A 23,161-nucleotide genomic window follows, 5' to 3' on the forward strand; every position below is an offset into this window, starting at 1 on the left:
CCGCTTTATTTGTTTTATTTTGTGTAGAATACAAGTCATATATTTAAAACTATGTTGCTCATTTATTTGCCTGTTTGGTATCTTTCTCCCCACGAGAAAGTAAACTCCGTGAGAGCTAGTCCATGTCTGTTTTGTTCACAGCTATAATCCCACAACCAGCATTGTGCTTGGCATTTAGTAAGTACTCAATATAACAGTTGTTGAATGAATGAATGAACTTAAATGTTTAAATTAAATGCCTTTCATGTTTGTTAATCCATACCAGAAACATTAATGCTGCAGGGGCCCCCCACATGCACCATTCCCCAGAATCCATGTGGACCACTTTGTGAATCCTGAACTACATTTAAAAAGCCACTCATCTATGCAAGTTCAGTGCAGAAAAACAGAAGTTGAACATTTGAAGACTTTTCCTCAAACTGTAGCAGAGGGTTTTCTGATTTGACATTGAGAGACAAAACAGCAAGTCAGTCAATATCCAATGTAAATGCAAGTGGTGAAAGATACTAATTCTTCATAAACTTCACATTTTATTTTATTTTATTTATTTAGAGACAGGATCTCTTTCTCTCTCTCCCCCCCCACCCCTCCACCACTCTCTCTCTGTTCTCTAGGTTGAAGTGCAGTGGTGCAACCTTGGTTCACTGTAGCCTCAACCTCCTGGGCTCAACTGATCCTCTCACCTCAGCCTGCCAAGTAGCCAGGGCTACAGGCACATACCACCATGCATGGCTAATTTTTGTACTATTTGTAGAGACAGGGTCTGAATATGTTGCCCAGGCTTGTCTCAAACTCCTGGGCTCAAGCAATCCTCCTGCCTTACCCTCTCAAAGTGCTGGGATTACAGGTGTGTGCTTAGCCTAAACTTTATATTTTGAAACCTTTTAGCATGAAAAACTCAAATGTGTGACTTTCTCTGTTATTTTATCTCAGAAAAAAAAAGACTTGTGAGCCTTTCCAATGAATAAAAACTTACTTAAAAATACCTAAATAACACTTGCCACAATCTACTTGTCTGATGGAATATTTTGTTAAAATTTAGGTGGCAAAAAAAAAAAAAAAAACAAACTTAATTAATCACTAAAAACTCAGAGTTCAGTCAAAGATAAAATAACTGGAAAATCAAATTTTGAAAGCTCCCATAAGTCAATGAAATTAAGTCTGCACACAACTTCCCAGTAAGTAAGATCATAATATTAAATGTAGTTATCTGCATCCTTGGTTTAATTGTTTTGAATGTCCCAATTGTTCATTTCTTCAGACATGCAAAAACCAGAATTTTCCTAAAAACATGCAATATGACTTGTAAATCCTTTACCCTTCTGAAGTCTATGTAGTTATAATTATATTCCTTGCTTTTAAAAAGGAAGCTGCTAAATAATCTGTTCCTTTTAAAGAAATGTTAAGGAATTTCAAGGTTGTTAAATTTATAACGTGGTTAATTAGGTTGAGGTAAACTCTTTGGGTTTCTGCTATTGATGTGGAAACTTTTGCCTTGATTTATTCATTTCTTTTTAACGGTATTTGAATTGAGGGCCTTATGTCCACCAATGAATGATGTTTCTTGATTTCAAAGCCTCTTTGTTCCTAACAGAACCTAGCATAATCCATTCATTCAACAAATATTTTTTAAGTACCTGCTATAATTTAGATATGACAGAAACAGCAGTGAAAAAAGACTTCTGTCTCCTTGGAGCTTGCATTTTGGTGGTGAAGACAATGAATAAGATAAATAAGTGAAATATATGCTCTGCTAGATTGTGACAAGTGTTAAGGAAAAAAACTAAGTAGAGAAGATATATTAGTCTGTCTTTGCACAGCTATGAAGAGACATCTGAGACTGGGCAATTTACTAAGAAAAGAGGTATAACTGGTTCATGGTTCTACAGGCTGTGCAGGAAGCCTTATGACTTCTGCTCAGCTTCTGGGGAGGTCTCAGGAAACTTGCAAACATGGCAGAAGGTGAAGGTGAGGCAGGCATCTCTTACATGGCCAGACAGGAAAAAGAGAGAGAAGAGGAAGGTAATACATACTTTCAAACAACCAGATCTTATGAGAACTCTATCATGAGAACAGCACTAGGAAGACAGTGCTAAACTATTAAAAACCACCCCCATGATTTAATCACCTCCCATCAGGCCCCACCTCTAATATTGGGGATTACAATTGAACATGAGATTTGGGTGAGGACACAGATCCAAACATACTATTTTACCCCTAACTCCTCCAAATCTCATGTCCTTCTCACATTATGAAATACAATCATGCCTTCCCAATAGTCCCCCAAAGTCTTAACTCATTCCAGCATTAACTCAAAAGTCCAAAGTCCCATCTGAGATAAGACTAGTCCCTTCCACTTATGAGCCTATAAAATCAAAAATAAGTTAATAACTCCCAAGATGCAATGGGGGGTATAGGCATTGGGTAAATACTCCCATTCCAGAAGGGAGAAATCTGCCAAAGAAAAGGGGTTATAGGCCCCATGCAAGTCCAAAATCCAGCATTGCAGGCATTAAATCTTAAAACTCCAAAATAAAGTCTTTTGACTCCATGTCTCACATCCAGGGCACACTAGTATGAAGGGTGGGTTACCAAGGCCTTGAACAGCTTGTCCCTGTGGCTCTGCAAGGCTCTGCCCCACAGCTGCTCTCAAGGGCTTGCACTGAATGCCTGCAGCTTTTCCAGTTGCAGGGTGCAAGCTGCTGGTGGATCTATCATTCTGGGGTCTGGAGGAAGGTGGCCCTCTTCTCACAGCTCCACTAGGCAGTGACCCAACTGGGATTCTGTGTGAATACTCCAACCCATTTCCCATCTGCATTGCCCTAGTAGAGGTTCTCCATGAGGGCTCCATCCCTGCAACAGGCCTCTGCCTGGACTTCCAGGCTTTTCCATACATCTTCTGAAATCTAGGTGGAGGCTCCCAAGCCTCAACTCTTGACCTCTGCACACCTGCAACCTTAACACCATGTGGAAGTCACCAAAGTTTGCAGCTTGCAACCTCTGAAGCAACAGCCCAAGCTGTAACTAGAGCCCTTTTAGCCACAGCTGGAGCTAGAGCAGCTGAGATGCAGGCAGCAGTGTCCTAAGGCTGCACAGATAGCAAGGGGTCCTGGGGCCTGCCCATGAAGCCATTTCCCCCATAGACCTCCAGGCCTGTAACAGGAGGAGCTGCCTCAAAGATCTCTGAAATGCCTTGGAGGCCCTTTTCCCATTTTCTTGGCTATCAGCATTTGGCTCCTCTTTACTTATGCAAATCTCTACAGCTGGCTTTAATTCCTCCACTGAAAATGGCCCTTTCTTTTCTACCACATGGCCAGGCTGCAAATTTTCTAAACTTGTACACTCTGCTTCCCTTTTACATATAAGTTCGAGTTTCAGGTCATTTCTTTGCTCACCACGTATGAACATGCACTGTTAGAAGCAGCCAGGCCACATCTTGAATGCCCTGCTGCTTGGAAATTTGTTCCACCAGATACCCTATATCATCACTCTCAAGTTGAAAGTTCACAGATCCCTAGAGCAGGGGCACACTGCCTCAAGGTTCTTTGCTAATGCGTAACAAAAATTACCTTTGCTTCAGTTCCCAATAAGTTCCTCATTTCCATCTGAGGCCTCCACAGCCTGGACTTTATTGTCTATATCACTATAAGCATTTTGGTCACAACACACTTTTCCTCACCTTCCTGTCTTTTTCTGAGTCCTCCATATTCTTCCAATCTCTGCTTGTAATGTTACCCAATTCCAAAGTTGCTTCCACATTTTCAGATATCTTTATAGCAATGTCTCACTTCTCAATACCAATTTTCTGTAATAGTCCATTGTCACACTGCTATAAAGAAATAACTGAGACTGGGCAATTTACAAAGAAAAGAGGTTTAATTGGCTCACAGTTCTGCAGGCTGTACAGGAAGCATGAAGTTTTCTGGGGAGGTGTTAGGAAATTTTCTTTTTTTTTTTTTTCTTTTGAGACAGTCTCGCTCCATCACCCAGGCTGGAGTGCAGTGACGTGATCTCAGCTCACTGCAACCTCTGCCATTCTACTACCTCAGCCTCCTGAGCAGCTGAGACTGCAGGTGCCCACCACCACGCCCCGCTATTTTTTTGTATTTTAGTAGAGATGGGGTTTCACTGTGTTAGCCAGGATGGTCTCAATCTCCTGACCTCATGATCTGCCCGCCTCGGCCTCCCAAAGTGCTGGGATTACAGGCATGAGCCACCATGCCTGGCCAGCGTTAGGAAATTTTCAATCATGGCAGAAGACAAAGGGGAGGGAGGCCTTCTTCTTACATGACCAGAGCAGGAAGGGGAGAAAGAAGGGGAGGGTGCTATGTACTCTTAAACAGCCAGATCTTATGAGAACTCTATCATGAGAACAGCACTAGGGGGATGGTGCTAAACCATTAGAGACTGCACCCATGATCCAATCATCTCCTATGAGGCCCCACTTCCAACTTGGGGATTACAATTGAACATGAGATTTGTGTGCGGACACAGATCCAAACCATATCAGAAGTGTTCATAGGAAATGTTTATTTGGGGAGGGAACTTTTAGATAGCGTGCCCAAAAAAGGTCTCAGGGAGACAAGATGTCATCTGAGTAAAGATGGGAAGAAAGGGAAGGCATGCCAAGCGGACAGAAAGCACTAGTTGCCTGTGTATTGAGTAACTGAACCATGGCCAGTTAATTTCTCAGCTATCATTGTATCTGACATGTCTTCTCCATTTGGGGGCTGATGTGTTTATATTGTAGATGTCCTGCTTTCTCATAACTTTTGAATTGTGTTCTTATTCACAGCCCATAAATAGTGATCCCAAATGGAGCAGATGCTCATATCTACATCCTCAAGAATAAATGGCTTCCCCATCACTACTCGGTTGGATATGTAGGGGTTAATGCAGTAGCTTGGATTGGGGGAAGGAAAGCAACGTCACCTGCAGCTGTTCGAATATGAAATAGCACCACAGGACATAAATAAAGAAAATAAAATTGAAAGAATCAATGAATTCCAAAGAGAAAGCAAAAGGCAGAGGCCTTCTTATTGAAGGTTTTAGACAGAAAAATAGCAACTCATAACTAATGACAATGTGAAAACTCTGCACTATAAACTAGTGTCCTCCCTCTGACATGTGCCAGACTTCTCTTTCCTTTGGACTTTCATCCATCCTTATCTACTTGCCATACCCAAACAGCATGTTTTTCTCAGGACAAACCACAGCCACAAGAGACCTCATACTCTTTGAGTGTTCTGTGCACCTGCATGTGCTGTGCACTCCTGACCTTTAACTTCTTGCTCACTCCTCCAGGACTGTACCCAAAATTTCACCTTCTCTGTAAAAGCTCATTGAACTGCAACACTTAAAAATGGTATATATCATTGTAGGTGAATTACACTTCAAAAAATAAAAGTTAAAAACAAGACCAAAACCACCTCGCTTCATTTGAGAACACTTCATGGCACAATCTCCCACTTCTACCCCCACTCCAGCAGTGTTGGCCATCAAACTTGGCAGTTCCAGAACCTGGCGATGACCTTCCTAGTGAGCCAAGGGGGCCAAAGCTAGGGATGTTAGTGCATCTGGTAATAGCCCAGGTGGATTATTGCCTTTTTATCCATTCCACATTCCTCCTTTTTCTTTCAACGGCACACAGGCACTTTTGGCCCCCTGGGGTTTTGTTCACTACTACCATCAAGTTAATAATGAGTAAATATAAATTTTAATATTTCTCCCATCTTTGCTCCCTTCTGGGAACACTGATTCAAACTCTGTATTATAATTTTGACATGTCCCATCCATCCACTCATCCATCCATCCATCCATCCATCCATCCATCCATCCATCCATCCATCCATTTATCTTGTAATGGTTAATAGCACAGACTCTGAACCCCAACTGCCTAGGTTGAAATGGCAGCTTCATCACTTATAAAGCAACCTTGGACAGGTTGCTTAACCTCTCTGAAACTTAATTTACTCATTGCTAAAGTGGGATAGTAATAGTCTTTATTTCTGAGAGTTTCAGGGAGAATTGAATGGGTTAATGCATATAAGATGCAAAGACAATCCCCAGCAGATAGGGAACACTCAATAAATGTTATTATTCGCTCATTTATCATTCACTGAGTAGACACTATATGCCAGAATTGAGTTTGACATTTGGGGAAAAAAGGACAACAAATGACACAGGGACCCTAACTTCAAGGAGCTGAGATTATGAGGGAAGGTTGACAGACAGGCAGACGAGTATAATAGAATGTATCAGTGCTGTAATGAGACAAGCCCAAGATGTGTTCTGAGTCAATGAAAAGAGTCCCCAGCTCTCACTGGGAGATGAGTCAAGTGAAGGCATCTCAGAAGTCAAGAGAGTTAAATGAAGTCCTATAATTCTGGCTTCTTCTGTTTGTTCCTTCAATTTCACCATGACGCTGATGTCTTTGCCCCGTCCCCATCTTTTCTGACTGCTGCCATGGAGTGACATCTGGACGTGGGCATTCTTATGCCTGGTTGGTGTCCTGAATCCCCTGTGATTCAGGGGATTCTGGCAGGACCAAGCCTCTTCCTCCAAGAGTAGGCGAACAAGAACAATAATGTTAGTAATATGATAACAAATGTTCTAGTCCCCATTTTAGTCAAAATAAAAGCAAAAGTCCTCCTAAAGGTCTCTACGATCCTACTCCATCTGGCCCTGTCACTTCTCTGACATCACTATTATGCTCCCCCTCTTGTACTTTGGACCACCCAGACCTTTTTGCTGTTTCTGAGCACACCAGGCATCTTTCCATCTCAGGGCCTTTGCACTAGCTCCTCCATCCAAAATGCCCTTTCCCAGGTATTGGAAAGGCTCATTCTCTCACCTTCAAACCATTGCTCGCTTATTAACTTCTCAACTGACCACCCTGTTTAAATTGCAGTACCCCACCCCAGCACTTGTAAGCCCCCTTACCTTGCTCTAATTTTTAAAGTGCATATCATATCCTATCATTCCCCATAATGTATGCATTTATTGTGTTTATTATCTCTTTGCGTCGCTAGATTGTAAGTTTCAAAAGGGGAGGGATATTTATCTGTTTTAGTCACTGAGCATTCTCTATCAATCGCTAGCACATTGTGTGTGCTCAATAGTTATTAAATGAGAAGATATTGGCATTAACAACCCTCAGGAAAATGTATCTGAGGCCCTGTGCATTAGAAAACACAGAACTATCTCTCTCTCTTTTAATTATTAAGCTGCACAAGCGTAAAAAGCTCATTTTCATTTTAACCTTCAGTCAACAAAGCAATAAAGCTCCTTGAACTTGCTTAATGAGTCCAAGAGCATAATGGCTAATTAACATGAAGCATTCTAGCTGCTCTGCCAATTAGCCACTTGGATCACCCTGGGAGCTCAGAAGTGGAGCAGGCCTCTCTGGCTCCCTGCATATCTGCCCACCTGTCTGTCTAAGCCCCAAGGGGTGTCTAAGGTTGGAGGAGGGTAGAGTCAGCTTCAGCCTGGGGCTGATACGAGTTCCTGGTTGTTCTTGCCATAGGAGGTCTGGGGAGTCTCTCAGCCTGGGTCCCTTGTCCTGGACCCTGGTTTGTTGCATTTCTCAAATAGTGATCCAAGAACTATTTAATTAGAATCCAACTCCTCGATTCCACCCAGGCTCACAGGATAACTAAGTCCGGATCTTGCTCTCTGGAGTCTTCCCTTTTCCTAGCTTTTCCTGCCTGAATGGCATCCAATTCCTCCTTTTACAGAAACTGATGTTCTGGCCACAAATCCAGAACAGATTGTACCAGTCAGGCTGGGTCTGAATCCAGCTGGGCCACTTACTGGCTGCTTGACCTTGGACAAGGTACTCAACCTTTTGATAATACTGAATTTTATTTGAGCCCTGAGAAAAGAGCAAGGGTTAAGAAATCCCTCCACCATTTTATACTCCAAAATCAGGAAATAGCTAGTCTTGAAAAGGACTACCCTGCCCTAGCATATTTCATGACAAGAACTGCCTCCATCCTTCCTCAGGACTTCTATAAGACTCATTCCCTCACCTGCTTCTATAAAACCCACGCCTCCTTCACTCTCTTTGAGATGGTCCTCATTAACAGACATTCTCTGGCCAGGTGTGGTGGCTCACGCCTATAATCCCAGCACTTTGGGAGGCCGAGACAGGCGGATCACCTGAGCTCAGGAGTTCAAGACCAGCCTGGCAAATGGTGAAACCCTGTCTCTAGCAAAAATACGAAAAATTAGCTGGGCATAGTGGCATGTGCCTATAGTCCCAGCTACTCAGGAGGCTAAGGTGGGAAGATTGCTTAAGCCCAGGAGATGAAAGTTACAGTGAACTGAGATTGTGCTACTGCACTCCAGCCTAGGTGACAGAGTGAGACCCCATCTCAAACAAACAAAAACAAGATAAACAAACAAACAAACATTCTCTCTATTGCAATTGCCTGGGTAAAACTATCTCAGTTGTCCAATGTATTTTGTCTTTCATACTTTTAAGCCCCAATATCCCCATGTATAAAAGGGGATAATCAAAACTATTTTATAAGACCAATTGTGAGGATGAAACAAAAACATGCATGTATAGTATAGTAAGCTCTCAATGAATATTTTGGTGCAATTATTATTCCTGTTGTTAATTCCCTCCAGCCCCGTTTTACCAGGCCCTGGTCTTTATGATATCTTGTGCTAATTAATGTCTGCTGGATGTTCTTAGCAATTTAAGACTTTCTATCACTATACATTTTACAATTTCGACAACATTGTTCCAGTAGCTTTGCAGGGTTTGGTCACGTCTAGCCCTACTTAGCCACTATCAACCCTCAAACATACCCTAACAGCACATCTTGAATGCTGTCTGAAAACAGTGCTTCAATGCTCCCTCTCCACACATATTTGTTCTGCAAGATCTGGCCTTGGTTCTCCTGTCATATTTGGTTCTTGGTGTTTTTTTTCTACTTTGGGTTGCTTCTCATCTTTTCTCAGGCTAGGGTGAGGGCTATTTAGGTTTCGGGGAATGCTAGAGCTAATCATGCCCTTGCTGTGTACATTAATCAGGGTTCTCCAGAGAGGTAGAATCAAGAGGGTATACACAGACATAGATGAGAGGGGATTTATTAGAGGAATTGGCTCATGTGATTATGGAAGCTGAAAAGTCCCACGACAGGCCATTTGCAAGCTGCAGACCCTGGGTTGCTGGAGCATGGCTCAGTTCAATTCCAAAGGCTCAGAAACAAGGAAACCAACTGAGTCCCAGACTGAAGGTCTGAGAACCTGAAAAGCAGCTAGTGCAAGTTCTGGAGTCCAAGGACAGGAGAAAAAGACTCTATCCCAGCTCCAAGAGACAGAGAATCTCTTTTTGTTCTGTCTGAGCCCCCAGAGGGTTGGATGATATCTGTCCACATTGGGGGTGAATCTTCCCCACTCAGTCCACTGACTCATATGCCAATTTCCTCTGGAAATACCCTCCCAGATGCACCCAGAAATAATCCTTTACCAGTTCTCTAGGTCATCCTTAATCCAGTTCAGTTGAACCCCAAATTAACCATCATGCTGTGCTTCTGCAGCACCTTTCCAGTCGTTAGGGTTGGAATCTTCCAGGGGGCTTTTTAATAATACTCCTGAGACCCAGGCTGCTACCCGGACTAAGTCAGGACCTCTAGATGTGGGAACAAATCACTGGTGCTTAAAAACTCCCTAGATGTTTTCATGGGCAGCCAAAGTAAAGAACAACTGTTGTAGACACTTCTATTGTTGGATAGAGCACCATGTAGTATAATTATTTGTCAGCCTTTCCTGTTAGAACAGGGTTCTTTTTTTTTTTTTTTTTTTTTTTTTTTTTTTTTTTGAAACGGAGTCTCGCTCTGTCACCCAGGCTGGAGTGCAGTGGCCGGATCTCAGCTCACTGCAAGCTCCGCCTCCCGGGTTCACGCCATTCTCCTGTCTCAGCCTCCCGAGTAGCTGGGACTACAGGCGCCTGCCACCTCGCCCGGCTAAGTTTTTGTATTTTTAGTAGAGACGGGGTTTCACTGTGTTAGCCAGGATGGTCTCGATCTCCTGACCTCGTGATCCGCCCGTCTCGGCCTCCCAAAGTGCTGGGATTACAGGCTTGAGCCACCGTGCCCGGCCTAGAACAGGGTTCTTAATCTGCAATCTGTGGGCCCCCCCAACAGGGATGATCAGGGATCTGCAACCCAGAAAACATTAAGAATCATTCATCCCTCGTCCAGGAGCAACTTGGGAATAAGGCTCATGCTTTATTATTGTAACCTCTGTGCTAATACTTGGTAGTTATTGAATAATGCAACATTATTCAACAGTAAACTGGACACCAGAGGACAGCATCTCAGGAGACATTGGCCAGAAATTCTTTGAGGAAAATAAATGAGAATTAGGTCAAAAAACAAGCTCATAGTTTCACATACACAGAGTAAGAATGTATATGTAGATACGTCTTTAAATATATGTATTTAAAGTCTCCTTGTATTTGGTCACATATGCTTATTGTGCTGTTTGACTCCCACCAAACTAATTCTCTTAAAGTGTTCAATCCCGAGGAATTAGTTTCTTGCAAATATGTTTGCAAGTTTCTTGCAAAAATGTTCTGTTGAGGTCAATACATTTTAAATTGATTTAAATATTCATTTATTTCCTTTTTGCTTCCACTTTATTAGGATAATGAGAGTTGCAAAGAAGTTTTGAAGTGTTTTAAAATTCTTTCTACAACCTAATCAACTGAGGTCTCACTATTGTAACTGGCATGGAATGCTGCACACACTCAGAGATCAAACATGGTCACCTCTCCACCATTTTAAAATTATTTGCTTGTAGGCCCCATCTGCCTCACTAGTAGGAGGTAAGTATCTCCTTCCCTGAATTATAAAAGATCCATGGGGAGAGTGGTGAGTAGGAGTTGGGGGCAGCTTACTTCAGCCAAAGAGGAAATCAGTTCAGTTCCACACTCCTCCTCCTGAAGCAGGGAGTACCTGTATTAATCATGCCTTTTTATTTGCTCTCTCTCTCTCTTACTTTCTCTCTCGCTCTCTCTTTCTCTGTGTGTGTGATGTGTGTGTGTGTTTTGGCTTTTGTTTTTTTCAGAGACAGGGTCTTGCTCTGTTGCCCAGGCTGGAGTGCAGCGGAAACATCGTAAGAGTTTCAATATGTTGCTCAGGCTGTTCTCAAACTCCTGGCCTCAAGTGATTCTCCGGCCTCTCAAAGCACTGCGATTACAGGTGTGAGCCACCTCTCTTAGTCTTATTTTCTGTATTCTGAAGTTTTGATAACTGGGGTCTTGCTGATCCTGAAAAGGCTGCCCCTCCCTGACTTAGGGCTTAGGGCTGGGGTTTAGGGATCACTAATTCCTGGAGGCAGTACAGACTCCCCTGAAGAGTGCCTTTCATATGCAAACCAACCAACCCAGAGTCAGCACACCCACCTCCTTTCACACCTGGGGCCATCCGCTCTAATCACCCCACAGCCAATTACCAAACAATGAGAGATAGCCGCCTATGTATCAGAGCCAGCTGAAATTATTCAAACTGTCCATCCTAAGCCTGCTTACCCTGCCTCACCTGTTTCTTCCTGCAGAAAGAATAAAGGCTCTTGCTCAAGTGTTCCCCTCCCTCCCTCTGCCTCCTGATCAACCCTGCTGCTTGCCAGTGTGCCCCTCCCACCACACACACTGTGGTGTGCATCGTCCCCTCCTCTTGGGAACTGTAACAAACTATCTTTTCAATGGCAGTCATCTCCTGATCTGTTGGCCTCATCAAACCTGAATAATAATAAAATCCACATTTTAAAACAGTATTTGAGTCTATTGAGTCCACCAGCCGGGGGCTTCTTACTGGCAAGTGCATCTGTGTTGAAAACCAGTCTTATAAAGTCCAAGTGGCCATACCGGGCCCCCACTGTGATGATGTCAGTGAATTCTAGATCTCAACCAAGGCTGTAGGAAATCCTGGGGGCAGAGGGATCCCCTTTCTCAGTACCCAGCTCAGTCAAGAGTGCCCCACTCCTGGGCTCACAAGAGGGCAGATGCTCAGTGCTTTCAATTTTCACATCCAAGTCTGGGGGCAAGTCTGTCTAGGGGAAGACCAGGATATGGCATCAGGCACTCTGGAGACCCATAGGTATCTTCTGATGAGACTGCCTTCAAATGATAAACTAATCCAGACATTGGCCCTCCAAGGGAGTATTTTAGAGCTGTTCCTGGTACTTCTTTTGCTATAGAAAAAGAAACACTCCCCAAATTTACCCTAATTTCATATAGGCATTTTAGAACTGTAAGGGGAAAAAATAATTTTCTCCTTCACGCTTCATGAGTTTTTAGCTAAGACTCTCTACAACAAAAGACAGATTAACAAGAGAAAAACAAACAAGTTTAATAATATGTACACCTCCTGTATACATGAATGATAATTCAGAGAAATAAGTAAATCTCTAGAGTAGATCCCAAAGAAAGAGTTTAAATTTCACCCTTAAATGCCATCATTCTCTGAAACAAACAATAAAGAGTATGGCCATAAACACAGCAAGGTTTATTATGCAGGTTTTAGTTGATGTCTTTTCCATTGATTAAGGGTGTCTTGGCTGCGTGGTGACTCAAGCCTATAATCCCAGCACTTTGGGAGGCCCAGGCGGGAGGATAATTTGAGCCCAGGAATTCAAGACCAGCCAGGGCGGCATAGTGAGATCCTGTCTCTACAAAAAGTAAAAAAATAAAAATAGAAATAAAAATAAAAAGAATGTTTAGAGATTTAGTCTTCCTGGTGTGAGAGGGAAACACCCTTGCAAATGGAGATTTCATTTATAGACATAAATTTCTTTTACAAAAGGGTAACTTTTCAGAACTTCACCTGTGTCTGCAGTTTCTCAAGATAACCAGCTCAAAATAATCTTATACCAAAAACGCATATTTGGGAGTTGTAAATTCTGGTCTCTCGCAGTCCTGTATTAAGATGGCATGCCCTGAGCCCCATCATAACTTATCAGAACACTTAATTCATGAAAAAAGAGTTTGTGAGATAATCTTTGTTTCTCCCCCACTGAATCCTTCTCTAGTCCTGTGAAGAGATTCAAAACATATCACCTCAAAATATGCAACTTTGGCATATCAATTCTTTTGAGCTAAAAGAAATTGTGAACCAGTCAATGTGGGAAAACATCTTTACTCCTCCTCAACTAAAATAATGTACAAATGTCCTCTTTTATAAAGGAAATTTACATTTATAAAGGATGTTTTCATTAGTAAAGGTATCTGTAGGAAGAAGAGAGCTACTCAGAGATGACTTTTATCACCTGAGAGACTTTTATCTGCATAGCAAGGCAACCACCATTCACCATACATTTCCTCCCCTCTCCTTCCTGTAATTTGCCTCCACCACCCTGCAGGAACCCCAAACCCTTATTCCTTCCTGTATCTCAGGGGGTAACTGTGATAGGTTCATTGTCTGATGTGCAGCAAGTCAACACGCCAACACCAGGTTGCAGTAGAGAAAGAGGTTAAATCATAGGGCCACTGAATGAGGAGACAGTAGGAAACCTCAAATCCATCTCCCTGAGGAGTTTGGGGCTAGGGATTTTAACTGTGAAGATCATTGATGGATCAAAGTGTGCATGGGGAAATTATGGGATAGGGAGATAAGGAAACTGTATTCTCATGCTGATTCAGTTTTCCTGTGGGGATCTTCAAATGGTTGGCATCAGCTGTTCCACTGGAATTCAGGATCTGAAAAACCTCTTAAGCAATTCTTAAACAAACGCTTTATGATTCCAACATCAGAAATTCTATCTGTAAGAATAATGGGGATACAAATTAATTCTTAAACAAAAGCCTTGTGATTCTAACATCAGAAATCCTACCTATAGGAACAGTGGGGATGCAAATGGTCATTATCTAGTGCTATATGACTTTCAGTTACCAGGAAGTGGGCCAAAGTACAGCCTGATTAATGCTTAATTATAACAATGTTTCTGTCCAGAACGCTTGTTAACCCTGTGAGGACAGTTTCAAGGGTGATACATAAATCTCAATCATCTGGCTGCTTCTCTGAGTCTCATATTGTTGTGGGACTTCATGCATACATACATAATTAGAATTGTTTTTCTCCTGTTAAATCTCTTAATGTCAATTTAATTCATAGACAAGCCAAATAACCCAGAAGGACAGAAGGAGCATTCTGCCTCTCCTGTAATTGAAAAACACCCTTCTCCACAATCCCCACCCCCAGTTTCAGAAACTCTCAAATCCAACCCCTTCTCTGCCAGTCTCCCCCTAGACCTCCAAGAGATACCTCAGTATCACCTACTCCATCACTCTAGTTCTCTTTCTCTATACCCTGGCTTATTTGGGGTTCTCCCAGACCTCAGGGCGTCACTTTCAGAAAGGTGTAGGCTTGAGGTCAGGAGGTCAAGACCAGCCTGGGCAATATAGTGAGACCCCATCTCTGCAAAAAAAAATTTAAAAAAATAGTTGGGCATGTTGGTACACACCTGTAGTCCAAGCTTCTGGGAGGCTGAGGTAGGAGGATTACTTTAACCCAGAAGTTTGAGACTGCAGTGAACTGTGATCATGCCACTGCACTTCAGCCTGGGCACCAGAGTGAGACACTGTCTCCTCAAAGAAATTTAAAAAAGGAAAAAGAAAAGCTTAGGAACCAATGTCAAGGCCCAGCACTAGAGTTTTACAGGTGGGTAGGAAAGGAAAATATTTTTCCCCCTACCCTTCTAGGTTTCCTGGTTCAGAGGGGCAGGTGCTGCTGCAAATTAGACTAACAAAGGAAAGACTAACAAGAGAAAAACAAAATTTCATTAATGTGCACATCATGCATACTTGTGAGACAAACTCAGAAATGAGTAATTAAAAGGGGTGGTTAGAACTTGGGGCTTATCATTATTCTCAGCAAACTAACGCAGGAACATAAAACCAAACACCAAATTTTCTCACTTATAAGTGGGAGGTGAACAATGAGAACATAGACACAGGGATGGGAACAATGCACACTGGGGCCTGTCGGGGGATTGCGGGGGAGAGCGGAGAGCATCAGGATAAATAGCTAATGCATGTGGGACTTAATGCCTAGGTGATGGGTTGATAGGTGTAGCAAACCACCACGGCACACGTTTACCCATGTAACAAACCTGCACATCCCGCACATCCTGCACATGTATCCCGGAACTTAGAATAAAGTAAAATAAAATGTTTTTAAAAAAAGAACTTAGGGTTTATATAGCATCTTAACAAAAGAACAATACATTTGTAGAGATGTGACGAAACAAACAAAAAGGGGGTTAGAGCCATGCACAGTGGCTCACACCTATAATTACAGCACTTTGAGGGTTCAAGGCAGGAGAATCACTTGAGCCTAGGAGTTCAAGACCAGCCTGAACAACATAGTGAGACCCTATCTCTATCATACATACATACATGCATACATACATACATTAGCCAGGCTTGGCAGTGCATGTCTGTAATCCCAGCTACTTGAGAGGCTGAGGTGGGAAGATTGCTTGAGCCTGGAAGATCGAGGCTGCAGTGAGTCATGATCACACCACTGCACTCCAGCCTGGGTGACAGAGCAAGATCCTGTCTCAAAAAGGGAAAAGAAAAAGCAACATGGGCTTAGGCGTGTAGGGGCATCAAGCTGTAGGAGATGAATTTATGCAGAATCTAATGGAAGGTAAGGCTATTTAGTAAGGTTTGTTTACGTAGACTCTTCCTCAGTGCCATCTTGTTTCTGGGATAAGGTTGTTATCCCATTCCTGGTATGGGAAGTGGAGGCGGGGACAACTTCCCAAGGGAAATTTATCTTCTGCTTTTGAAACCTGCCCAATTGTCCCATGGAAGTGATATTTATGGGGTTTTGAATAAACATAGAAGTTGACCCTCCTGCTGATCTTTTTTTTTTGAGACAGAGTTTTGCTCTGTCGCCCAGACTGGAGTGCAGTGACGTGGCCTCACCTCACTGCAACCTCCGCCTCCTGGGTTCAAATTATTCTCATGCCTCGGCCTCCCAAGTAGCTGGGATTACAGGCATGCACCACCACACCTAGCTAATTTTTGTATTTTAAGTAGAGATGTGGTTTCACCATGTTGGCCAGGCTGATCTCAAACTCCTGACCTCAGGTGATCTGCCCACTTTGGCCTCCCAAAGTGCTGGGATTACAGGCATGAGCCACTGCACCCAGCCTCAGTCTTAACATTTGAAGCTTACATTTGTCTCATCTGAGTTCCTTCCTCAAGAAACCAACCCTTTGGCTGGGCACATTGGCGTGTACCTATAATCTTGGCACTTTGGGAGGTCAAAGTGGGCAGATGGTTTGAGACCAGAAGTTTGAGACCAGCCTGGGCAACATGGTGAAACCCCATCTCTACCAAAAAAAAAAAAAAAAAAATACAAAAAGCCCAGTGTAGTGGCAGGCACATGTAGATGTAGTCCTACCTACTCAGGGGACTAAGGTGGGAGGATTGTTTGAGCCTGGGAGGTCAAGGTTGCAGTGAGCCATGATCTCATGCCACTGCATTCCCACCCTGGCAACAGGGTGAGATCCTGTCTCAAAAAAATAAATAAATAAATAAATATAAAAATAAAAGAAACCAACCCTCAGGCAAGAAACTGAAACTCATCAAATGACCACATTCAGATAATGAGACACCAGGACCCTCATCCATCACAATTGCTTCCTTACCCCTCCCTAATTCCTGCTTTCCTTGCCTTCCTCGGTATATAAGTCCCCCAATTTTAGTCAGTTGGAACAGGGATTTGAGACTGTACCTCCTGCATCCTGGCCTGCAGCACCTTCTCTGGCAATACTCATTGTCACAGTGATTGGCATTCTGTGTGGTGAGCAGCAGGACCACCACTGAACCCCTCACTTTTTGGTAACACTCTCAGGCATATGGGGAAGGGCAGAGAGCTTACCCTGGGTCTGCTTTTCTCAGTTGCCTTCAGTTCAAAAGAATCCTTGTGCAGAGTGGCATATTTTAGGGTGGCAGACTCTGAACCCCTTCAAGGGCTTAGGCTGCTTTGAGGACTGCAGCAGTGATGTGGGTTAAAACTGGTTTTAAATTGGATGGAGAACCCAGCCACCTTTTAAACAAACATGTTTCTAGGACAAAGCATGTCCCAGGTTCCAAATAAGTGACATACAAGGGAACCTTCAGAACACAGCACTGTTGGCAAGATGGAAACCCCTGTCTCCGCAGTCTCCAGTTAGTATCAGAGGGTGCAGTGGAGTGAGTGCTGTCCTAGGAGAGTAGGATTCTAGTTCCAACTTCTACTCATCTCATCCAGAGCTTCAGATAACTCATCAATAAAAAGGCATACCATTACTAGCCGGGCGAGGTGGCGGGCGCCTGTAGTCCCAGCTACTCGGGAGGCTGAGGCAGGAGAATGGCGTAAACCCGGGAGGCGGAGCTTGCAGTGAGCCGAGATCGCGCCACTGCACTCCAGCCTGGGTGACAGAGCCAGACTCCATCTCAAAAAAAAAAAAAAAAAAAAAAAAAAAAAAAGGCATACCACCTTTAACATCTTCCTAACCAGAAATTGCGAGAAAGAACCAGGTTATCTCCTGGAATTCCAATGGTTATGGAAAATTAAAGTGGGGTTCAAGAGGTTTATTTCCTGCTGTGAAGAATTCCTGCTTTGAATGACTTATGGAGTTTTGGCGGTGGGGGTTGGGGGTGGTGGTTCCACACAGACTAAAGGGACCCTCCTTCCCAGAGTGGTTTATTAATTCAAGGATCACAGCAGAAAGGAGAATCCGCACTGGGTTGGGTGGAAGGAAGCACTTGCCTGAGGGCTGGGCCCAAGAATCCAAAGTTCACAAAGGGACTGGGAGTGCTTGTTAGTCTATGAATGGCTTAAATCAATTTGTTTGTTGCTTTAGTATTTCCTGTTTCTCAAATCAAGAGCCCTAATGCATCTCAATAGTCTCAAAGTAGCCATTTGCTTTCTTTCCAAAGAGCAGTCATTTACCACCTGCAGGTTTGTATTAACATAAACTATGCAGACAGCTTTCTGTTCTAGCAAAAAGCCTCTCTATAGCTTAAGGCAATCAGATATTCTTCTTAAGAAAGGCAGAATTAATTAACTGCAGGAAAACTGACATTCTGCTCAGAGACACTCTTGAAGGAAAATTATCCTGAATGGGTTTGTAACTCATTCATTTACACAATTTTTGTTGTTTTAAAAAATTCAGAGAGCATTAAAAGTTCAGAGGTTACAGTATCATAAAAATTGCCTTGGGTAAGGTGTTAAACATTGACACAAAATGAACATCATCCTTGTCCTGTGTTTATTACAAACCTTCAAGCTGCTCCTAAGGATTCCTTAAGGCACATTGAACAATTAAACTTCAAGGCTTATTTTCATCTTGCTAATTACCTCTTAATATAACTTTTTGTGATTGAGCTTCATTAGCTCAATCAGTTGGAAATGGGGCAGATTTCAAAGAAAACTGTTGTTTAAACAGATTGCTGGATTTGAGTCTACTCAGTGGTGTGCATTGGCAAAGGCCTGGAGGTACTAGGAGAGACAGTGACAGGGAGACTGGGGTTAATAAAACCTGGCAAACAGAGCAGTGGTCTTGGAATGCAGAAGTCATAGGTTCAAGTTTCTTCTGGGTAGGAAAGGGTGATCAGTTAATTTATTGTTCAAAATGATAGGGACAGGAGGCAGGGAAATTCTGGGCAGAAGATGGCAGTCCCCAGTGAGGGGCCCAACCTGCAGCCCAAAGGGAGAACATGCATTCCTGTTTTCCAGCTCAAATGTTGCCTTTTCCAAAACCATCCATGGCCCACCCCATCCCCCATCCTGTGCCCATAAACACCCCAGGCTCTGCCAGAAGAGGGAGGAGAAGAGAAGCCGCGGGATGTCGGAGACTACAATTGGACGTCAGAGAGAAGCAGCTTGACTTCAGAGGAATCGCTCGATGGTGTAGCTTCAGAGAAGAGTCTGGCCAGGATGGCTGGACTCTGGGGGAAGATTATCTTCCTGCTTCACCCCCTTTTCAGCTCCCCTTCCTGGTGAGAGCCACTTTCATTGGCAATAAAAGCCGCCACATTTACCATCTCCAATTTGTTCATGGGACTTCATTCCTCCTAGACGCCAGACAAGAACTCAGGTGCGGGTGAAAAAGGCTGTCATGCTGACACTCCACTTAGCTGTAAACACTTAAGTCGTCTGTGGGTGGCAAAGCTAAAAAAGCATTCTTCTAGCACTCTTGTAACACTCTTTCTGGTGGTTCAGAGGTTGCAGGCATCCCCCAAGATGCTGCCATAGGGCCACACAGTTTTGCTCCTGCCAGCACCTGAAAGCACTTGTTCTGGCTCCTGCACCTGCTCACCTGCCCTCCCCATCCTGTGAGGGTTGGAACACAGTGTGACCGAGTGAGTGGAGTCCACCCCTGCCGGCACCAAAGCAGCCAGCTAGTTCCAGCTCTCAGGCACTCCAGTTCCCACCCACACAGGGTCCATGGAAACTTTCTGTTTCAAAACCCAGGTACTACTAAGAGTTTTATGTTTAGCCTAAAGCTGCTCCCTTACATATTTTAAGTTCAGCCTAAAGTTTTCTCAGTATATAGTGAACTATAACCTAACCAGATATGTAAATAGACTGTAATCTAATATTGGGGCTTAGAAAACAATGCACCAAAATGAAGTCCTCAGCAGCAGCCTCAGAAACAAAAGCTTTTGTTTTCTGTTGTTTTTGAGACAGGATCTTACTCTGTTGCCCAGGCTGGAGTGCAGTGGTGTGATCATGGCTTACTGCCCTCTCAACCTCCTGGTATTAAGTGAACTTCCCAGCTCAGCCTCCTAAGTAGCTGGGACTATAGATGCATGCCATCACACCTAGCTAATTTTTAATTTTTTTGTAGAGATGAGGTTTTGCCATGTTGCCCAGGCTGTTCTCAAACTTCTGGCCTCAAGCAACCCTCCTGCCTCTGCCTCCCAAAATTCTGGGATTACTGACATGAGCCACCAGCACCCAGCCCAGAAATTTTTCTATGACTTTCTCCTACCCTCCTTTCTCTCAGTCCCATTCTCCCCCAAGGCTAGCCATAGACACTAAACTTCCTCTTCCCCAAGACCTTTTCCCTTGAAGGCCAGTCATAAAACCTAAAAATATTCTATTTAAAACTGGCCATAGGCCGGGCACGGTGGCTCACACCTGTAATCCCAGTACTCTGGGATGCCAAGGCAGGCGGATCACTTGAGGTCAGGAGTTTGACACCAGCCTGGCCAACATGGTGAAACCCCATCTCTACTAAAAATACAGAAATTAGCCTGGCATGGTGGCATGCGTCTGTAGTCCCAGCTACTCAGGAGGCTGAGGCAGGAGAATCACTTGAACCTGGGAAGAGGGGGTTGCAGTGAGCCGAGATGCCCCAGTGCACTGCAGCCTAGGTGACAGAGTGAGACTCCGTCTCAAAAGAAAAAACAACAACAAAATAAAACTGGCCATAAATAAATTATCTGATCCCCATTCCAGAGAAGAGTCCTGCCCCACACTCAGAAGAAAGGAGTGTGTGCTCAGAGAAGCCAAGGAGAATCTAGACAGGCAGGCCTTATTGCGTTTTCCCACTAAGTCTATTGAAACCGCCTTTACAAAATTATAACTAAAGAAATTATGACAGTGAAAGATATCAGACCTCACCAACTCCATCTTACTTCTGATGTCTCAACTGTCTTTGTCCATTCCTGGGCACAGGCCAAACTGGCCTTGGGAAGGGATTTATAGTTTAAATAATACTTCTTTCCAAAAGCTAAACTGTTCTTGTAAAATGAATGAAATGCTACCAACCATAAAGTAATGATGAGAGGGGCTGGAATTCTAAATATTACCAGCCATTATTCTGGAGGTCATAAGATTTGCAACTTCCTCAAATATTCCTGAAGATAACATCACTATTAGGAAACTAAGAGTGGCCTGTTGAGATGTCTTTTCAAGCTTTTGCATTTCTGAAACCAGATGACCCCAACTGGACCTGTCAACCAGTTCTGCAGCCCTCACCCAGGAACTGACTTAGTATAAGAGAACAGCTTTGACTCCCTGTGATTTCATCCCTGAGCCAACCAATCAGTACTCCTGACTCACTGGCCACCTACCCACCAAATTAGCCTTAAAAACTCTGATCCCCGAGTTTTCAAGGAGACTGAGTTGAATACTAATAAAACTCTGGTCTCCTGCACAGCTGACTCTGCGTAAATTACTCTTTCTCTATTGCAATTCCACTGTCTTGGTAAATCAGCTGTGTCTAGGCAGTGGGCGAGGTGAACCCGTTGGGTGGTTATACTATTAGTGGTCAATTATACCCTTTTTGTCCAATCATATTTTTACATGGCTATTCATACTTTGTTGAAGCTAAGTATAAAAGTGGACAGTTTCTCCTGTATCTTAGTGTTTTCATCCTGAAGGCTCCCACGTATATGCATTAAATACACTTGTATACCTTTTCTCCTATCAATCAATCTGCCTCATGTCAGTGATTTTCGGTGAACTCACCAAGTTTCGACCAATCAAAGGCAGCCCACTGTTCAAACCTTGTTCAAATAAGGCAAATGTCAAGTTGAAACTACCTTTGCAAAAGTTCTATCAGTGAGGGGGGGGGAAAAAACCAGTAAGCTAAACTAACCCAATCCCCATCTTGCCTTTCTCTTAATTATTCCTAGGCTATTGGACCAAGCTAATTTTGAAAAACATGAAGGCTATAGTTTAATAATAGGCCTTGCCCAAAATGTAACCAATTTTGTAAAGCTAATGGGAAGCCCTCAAGCTGGGGGAAGGAGCGGAACCTGAGTCCTGTTAAGGTGCAGACATAAGCAATTGTCAGCCATTATTCCTGAGGTTATACAATATGCAACTTCCCCAATTACTCCTGCAAATAACACCACTATTGTAGATTGGCCTTTTCAGATATCTTCATAGGTTTTTGTGTGTTTGACACTCATGGCTCCACCTGGACCACCCACCCAGCTCCTGTGGCCCCACCAAGAAGCAATTCAGCCCACCAAAAGATAGCTTCCACCTCCAATGAATGATTTCATCTCCGCCCCAGCCAATCAGCAGCAAGCACCTGTTACCTGGTCACCCGCACCCCTTCCCCCAAACTGCCTTTGAAAAACCCCTAACTTATGAACTTTAAATAAGATGATTTGAGTAGGAACTCTATCTCCCATGTGTCGTGGCTGGCCTCCTGTCTATTAAACTTTCTCTACTACAATGCCGCAGTCTTTCTTTATGCAGTGGGCAGGAAAAATCCCTTGGACGATTACAAAGCTGTTACCAATCCAGCTGTTTCTGTACCTTACTTCCATTTTCTATATCTCCCTTTCCTTTTTTTATCCATAAATCCTCTCTGTCCATGTGGCAGTACAGGAGCCTCTCTGGACCTATTCTGGTTTGGGGAACTGCCTGATTCACAAATCGTTCTTTCCTCAATTAAACTGTTACTTTTTTTTTTGAGAAAGATTCCCCCTCTGTCACCCAGGCTGGAGTCCAGTGGCACGATCACGGCCCACTGCAGCCTCAAACCCCCAGGCTCAGGTGGTTCTTTCACTTCAGCCTTCCGAGTAACTGCGACTACAGGTGCATGCTACCACACCCAGCTAATTTTTAGTATTTTTTGTAGAGATCAGGTTTTGTCATGTTGCCCAGGCTGGTCTCGAATGCCTGGGCTGAAGTGATCCACCTGCCTTGGCCTCCCAAAGTGCTGGGATTACAGGTGTGAGCCACTGTACCTGGCCAAACTGTTATAATTGTCTAAAGGTTTTTTTTTTTTTTTTTTTTTTTTTTTTTTTTTTTTTTTTTTGAGACGGAGTCTCGCTCTCGCCCAAGCTGGAGTGCAGTGGCCGGATCTCAGCTCACTGCAAGCTCCGCCTCCCGGGTTTACGCCATTCTCCTGCCTCAGCCTCCCGAGTAGCTGGGACTACAGGCGCCCGCCACCTCGCCCGGCTAGTTTTTTTTTGTATTTTTAGTAGAGACAGGGTTTCACTGTGTTAGCCAGGATGGTCTCGATCTCCTGACCTCGTGATCCGCCCGTTTCGGCCTCCCAAAGTGCTGGGATTACAGGCTTGAGCCACCGCGCCCGGCCTTGTCTAAAGTTTTAACAAGAGTAAAAGGGGGTGCTTACTGAATGGGGTGCCAGGCATAAATAATTGGACAGTCCTAATTAAATC

At 43.6% G+C, this 23,161-nt stretch overlaps 1 long non-coding RNA gene across 1 annotated transcript in view; it reads right to left on the reverse strand.

Moving 5' to 3' along the window:
- The window catches only part of LOC107000227 (uncharacterized), a 186,207-nt gene that overhangs the window by 71,737 nt on the left and 91,309 nt on the right, over nucleotides 1–23,161 (reverse strand). The gene's annotated exons all lie outside the window — the stretch shown is intronic.

The sequence above is a fragment of the Macaca mulatta genome, chromosome 9 (genome assembly GCF_049350105.2).
Source record: "Macaca mulatta isolate MMU2019108-1 chromosome 9, T2T-MMU8v2.0, whole genome shotgun sequence".
Taxonomy (NCBI): domain Eukaryota; kingdom Metazoa; phylum Chordata; class Mammalia; order Primates; family Cercopithecidae; genus Macaca; species Macaca mulatta.